The sequence below is a fragment of the Pithys albifrons genome, chromosome 9 (genome assembly GCF_047495875.1).
Source record: "Pithys albifrons albifrons isolate INPA30051 chromosome 9, PitAlb_v1, whole genome shotgun sequence".
NCBI lineage: Eukaryota > Metazoa > Chordata > Aves > Passeriformes > Thamnophilidae > Pithys > Pithys albifrons.
The window spans coordinates 37955866-37961865 of NC_092466.1; the positions used below are offsets into that span (position 1 = coordinate 37955866).

The 6000-nt window shown below is 50.9% G+C and overlaps 1 protein-coding gene across 3 annotated transcripts in view; it reads right to left on the bottom strand.

The window, feature by feature from the left end:
• SGMS1 (sphingomyelin synthase 1) overlaps positions 1-5222 on the bottom strand; it is an 89319-nt gene extending 84097 nt beyond the window's left edge. For all 3 annotated transcript variants that reach the window (XM_071563261.1, XM_071563265.1, XM_071563266.1), the window contains exon 1: positions 5070-5222. The gene's annotated coding sequence lies outside the window, so the exon portion shown is untranslated. The remainder of the gene's footprint in view (positions 1-5069) is intronic.
• Between the last annotated feature and the right edge of the window lie 778 nt (positions 5223-6000).

Sequence of the window (6000 nt, forward strand, 5' to 3'; positions counted from 1 at the left end):
AGAGCAAAGAACCCGAGTATGTAGAACTCCCCGCAGAAGAGCAGGGGCACAAGGAACGCCAAAGCCCGGACCTGAGAGCTCCAGCTTGAGTTGGAAGGAGCTGTTTCATTGGTGCGTAGATTCAAAGCCATTCCTGCAGTTACTGAAGTGCTCCCCCAGCCCTTCTAGCCAGCAAAAATCCATTTTGTGTACAAAAAGGGCTTTTACAGCTTGGCACGGTGCTCCACTGCAGAGTCAAACTTTTCAATGCCTGATAAATTTTTACTTGAAAGTGGCAGGGGAGCTCATGCCAGAAGCCCATATGAAATGCCAGCTCAGTGGCAGAAGGTCAAAGAGTGATACCAAGAATTAATGGAAGTGTTTCAAGACAAACTTCTTAAAAGCATTGTGCTGTCTAGGGAGGCACGGATTTACACTGCTTGGAAAGCCAAGGAACAATCGTTAGGACTCTTTTTTCAAACAAGGGTAATTTCTTTAACATTCTGCCTCTCAAAAGCACAGCAGCAGCGTTTCCTGTTTCCGTGCCTATTCAATCCCTGGGTATTTGGCTGAAGTTAAGAATAAAGAAGTGTTAAATGCCAGAGGTTTTGTGCAGACTGTTCTCTACAAAAAAAGCCCCACCAAATAAACCCAGCAAACCCAAGCGAACAAAAAACACGCTGAACAAAACCCCCAAAACAACAAACCCTCAGATGCAGAAGGCGTTAATTCATGAATAAAAACGTCCGAAGTCAGACCCATAGATAATAAAGATCAACACTCCAAACAATTATCCTTCCTCCTAAACCTATGGCTAGAGAAGATATTTAAATAGAACTGAAAGGCTCCATAATCCTTACCATTTTTAGAAGTATTTAAGGTTAAGCTAGTGTCAACAATGACCCTGAGCAGACATCAAGCATTAAGACTTTCAACACAATGGATTTTGCCAGCTGTCACCACATTGCAATATAAAAAGGGACAGTAAGACCCCATCAAAACCTGATCTGTCTGCTCAGGGTCTCCCCTTGCATCTGCACAAAGGCACTGCTGGATTCACTTACAAGAGCAGATTTGCAACAGCTCATACCCTCCCCATTAAAGCATTCCAATTGTCTCAATCTGCCATTTTAACAAATTCAAGTATAAGACTTTAAATTCAATTAGCACAAATCTCAGTGCTCCCAACATTAAATTTGCAAGTGACATTTAGTGGCATTCAACACGCATGGAGCTAAGCTAATACACTAACGGACCAGCAAGGGAAATTGTAAGACACTCCAAATTGTGATGCTCTTTTTGAGTCAAGGAAATTAAAGGAGTAGGCTGCAGTGGACAGGAGGTGATGACAGCTATTAGAAGTCCTTTTTAAATAAAGGCTGCAAAAGCTTTCCTCTCCAGGTCCCCCACACAGCTAAGGCTGAGGGGAAACAAATGTGGTTGTGCCTCACCCAGCCTGGGAAGGAAGCTGACTGTTTTCTTGCATTAGGAAAACCCAAAACTACTGGACTTCAAGCATTCCTTGAACTCTTTTTTTTCCAAGTGTCAATAAGCTTCAGCTTAATTTAATTTAAATAAAGAAAGCTACCTCCAAATAGCTTCAAAATTAGGGAGACAGAAGGCAGATCACACAGACAAGTCAAAGAGGAAAAAATCTTTGGAGTCCTGGTAAAGCAGAGGGAGATTTTTCGTTGTTCATTTAAATCTGAGCAAATTAGCACAAGCAAAACCTACGGAAGATGCTTTCCCAATAAAAATTTATCAGTGTTTTCCTTTGATTACAGACTGTAATTGGATACCAGAGCAGCATCGCATGAGCACACCAAGGAAGCATCAGCAGGACAATGTTCTGCTCCTCTGGTCTGGATGAGTGAACTGTGGAGACCAGCAACAGCACTAACTACATCTTAGAAGCTGCATTTCTTTAAGAGACATGTTACAGTCTCCAAAATTAGACTTCCTCTTCTCTTATCTGCTCTTGACCAAACACTATCAGAACAAAGCTCGTGTGGTACTTCCAATGATTCAACTACATTAACATGTTTACTAAGATCAGAAACAATACAAACAAACATTTTAAAGATGTTTAAACCACAGAATGGTTTGGATCAGAAGGGACCTTAAAGTACATCCCATTCCAAAGCCCTGCCATAGGCAGGGACACCTTCCACTATCCCAGGTTGCTCCAAGCCCCACTACACAGTCACACTCAGTAGCTTGTTAAGACAGATCCATGTTCTTCTGATCCATGAAAACCAAGCCCAAGTAACCTGCAGGAAAACACTGCCTCTCATAAGCAGATTTTCAAAATAATAAAAAATATTATTTGCGATGAAAGCATCCCAAAAAGCCAGTAGGTTTGACACCTTCCCCAGTGTTCTGCATTTCTCCCCAGCATTTTAGGGAAGTGGGAAGACAGGACTTAATTATCAACTTAATGATGCCACACACTTTTGGAATTCAAACCGTATCAAAAGCTGGAGTTTCCAATCCACATCTCAGTAGTGATGCAGAACACCAGCCCTTCAAAGGGCTGCCTCTGTGTGATGCTGTCCTGGGAGCAAAAGGCCTCCAATGACATCACAGTCCCCTGGAAAACACTGACAGTACGCGGGAGCTCAGCTCGTGACTGCAATTCAAAGAAAACCTCACAAAACCTGGGTTTCTGAGCTCATTTCCAGCTCACCTCTGCCTCAGAGCAGTGCAGTTGGGTTTGATGTGTTGCACTTGAATGACGACTAAAACAGCATTCGGATACTCTGCTCTACCTCAGCAAAGAACAGTTTGGACCTGCCTTGCTGAGTTTCCTTAGAAATCCTTCCTGCCCTACATACATCCCTGCAAACCACACTGCGAGAGGCATCTCCTGCCATGTCCAACAAAACCAGCCCTTGGCTTGTGTGCAAGTCTCCTACTTTGAGTTTTGATGGTGCCATATGGATTTATTTTCTCACTCATACAGGCCCTTCCCAAGCAAGGGGCTGGATTATTTTTGAGCAATTTTTTTACAGCATGTCCTGCTGCCCCAATTAAAAAGCCCTTAATTCTGCAACCATTCCTTACGGCCAGGCTGAAACTGCTATTAAAACCGAGTAAGTCCCAGGCCACCCATATTTAGTGCACCAATTACCCAGCGCTGAGCAATGCAGAGCGGCAGCGACGAGGACAGGGAAGAATTTTTAAGTTGCTATCTCTCCACATGTTCAGTTCAACAGAACTGAATAGTTAATTAATTAAAATCAGTACCTATTCAAGCTTGACGAGTGCTAAGAGATACATGCAGAACAGGTATATAACAAATCACTACGTTTTAACTCCGTTAACTCTGAGTAGTCCAAATAATAGCCATTAATACCTCTAAGTCCTGAAAACGATCCTCCTACTTGGATTAAATGTGTAAGTGTCACATGAAAGTTAATTAACATGTGGAGACATGTCTGCAGGTTGATACTGTGGAAGGTGAAAGAAGCGTGATAAATGATGTGGGAATCACAGTTTGTTGCACAAGATCGCAAACACAGTTTAAAGGTGTCCGAGCTGAGTCTAGTTCTGCTCCACATGCCCAGACTCAGAAAATCAAGGCAATCGCTCTGGATTCAAAGGAGGTTTATTACTCATGTTGTAAAAGCAGCCTTTATTTGTTGCTTACTGCCAACCAGGGAGAGTTGCACTCTCTTTCCAAACTCTAAACAATGTCACAAAGCCAAAGCAATTCCAATCCTTACAAAATACTACATTAAATAAAACAGAACACAACTCCAATGCAACATCCACTCCCCAAAACAACACAGCCAAGCCCAAATCCACCCAGACCAGCAGCAGCCGTTCCACTGAGCAGCTGTCAGGCATCACATCCGTACTTTGCACTGGTTCTGTATTTTATACTGGTTCACAGCTGGGCCTGCAAGCCAACAGAGATCACTTTCACCCACGTGGGCCGGGAGAGAGGGGCGTAAAGGAATCACTACCGCAACCCACCGATGCTGCCACCGACCAAAGTGCCAGGAGGACGTTCACTCACATCCCGCTGTGCTCTGCTGCGACAGGTTGTTGGTATCAGCAGGCTCCAGCAGCACCGTGTCAGTGTGGCAGAGCTCCCATTTCTTACAAGCAATACTATTTTTCTCTCTCCTTCCATCCTCGCTTCGCGTATTTATGGCACCTGAAGGCACCGAGGCACCCTTTAATGAGGTTTTCACACAAAACAGAATAAATTAGAAACCTTAATCAAAACAGGGCTTCCAGGAGGAACACAGTACAAAGACAGCCACATGTGTTAAACACCCCGAAAAATCCAAATACTGCAGCCAGGCAATCAGCAAGCCCTTCCACGAGCAAACAGGGAGCACATCCACCTGCCAGGGTGCCCGTCATGGCGAGGTCTCTCCTCACCCCCGTTCTGCCTCCCAAGGGGGGACAAAGCAGCCTCCCCATTACCAACCCACAGACCTCAGCCCCAAGGTTGCTGCCATGGTCCTCGAAGGCACAGGGATGGGATGGATCTGCTTCGGGTTGCAGTGGTGCTTCCAGCTTCTTTTGGAGAGGGGATCATCCTGCTTTCTCAGCCCTGGGCTGAGGAGGGGCTCCCAGTGCCTCCCAGACTGAGGGACCAGAGCCTCGGGGATGAGAGCTCTGGGCTCATCCAAATGTCCCTTCAGAGGCTCTGAGGCAGGAGCGGACAGACCCACCCAGGCCCTGGGGCTGAGAGGACCAGACCCCCTCCTGGGTCCAGGGGCCAGGTGGGCTGCAGTCCCCCAAGCTGAGGAGCCCTGACCTCCCCCAGAACCAGCTGCAGCCCCCGGGCTGGGGGTCCCGAGGCTCCCCATGCCGAGCGGACCGCAGTTCCCAGTGCCCAGGGAGGCCGACGGGCGCGGCTCCCCCCGGTGCGGGGTCCAAACCCGGTCCGGCCGCCCCCAGCGGATCGAACGCCCGCAGAGCCGGAGCTCCCCTCCACTGCCGGGGCTGCGGGGCCGGAGCCTCACGGGCCCGTCCTCTCCTCGGGCAGCGCCCCTGCTGTCTCTGCCGCCCCCCGGGCCTGTACCGGCCGCACCGCCGGTGCCGCGTTCAGCCCGAGGCCGCCGCTCACTCACCTTGCGGGGTCGCGGCTCGCTGCGGGCTGGGTCGGTGCGGCTGTCGGGCGGCTCCAGCGCCGTGTCCCTGTCCCGTGTCTCTGTCCCGTGTCCCGTGTCCCCGTCCCGTGTCCCGAGCGGCGGCCGCGGGCGGGGCGGTGGCACCGCGCCCACGTGACCGGCGTGTCATCCTGGCCGCCATCTTGTGTCCCGCCCGCCAGTGGGGGCAGCGCTGCCCGCACAGCCCGACCCGCGGGGTCTGTCACTGCCCCATTCCCGCAGGGATCTGTCCCAGCCCGCACAGCCCCGACCCGCGGGGACGAGGGATTTGCCCCATTCCCGCAGGGATCCAGGGACGGCCCCATTCCCTCAGCGATCTGCCCCTCCTCGCCTCTGCCTGGCGCCCGGGGCACCCCGAGCAGCTCACTCCTCGCGTGAAAACCACTGCTGTACTGAATCCCAGGATCATGTGTGGTGGGAAAGCCCTCCCAGCCCATGGAGCCCACCCTGTGCCCGATGCCCACCTTGTCCCCCAGCCCAGAGCACTGAGAGTGCCATGGCCAGTCCTGCCTTGGGCACTTCCAGGGCTGGGCACTCCAAACCTCCCTGGGCAGCCCCTGCCAAGGCCTGACCACACTTTCCAGGCAGAAATTCCTGCTGTTGTGCCCCCTGCCCTGGCCCAGCCTGAGGCCGTGCCTGTCTCTGTGCCCTGGAGCAGAGCCCGACCCTTCCCGGCTCCCCCCTCCTGACAGGGATTGCAGAGCCAGAAGGTGCCCCCTGAGTCTCCTTTTCTCCAGGCTGAGCCCCCCCAGCTCCCTCAGCTGCTGCCCCAGCCCCTTCCCTGCTCTGTTCCCTGCCCTGCACACGCTCCAGCCCCTCAGGGTCTCTCCTGCCAGGAGGGCACAGAACTGGCACAGCCCTCGAGGTTTGGCCCCAACAAGCCACTCTGAAT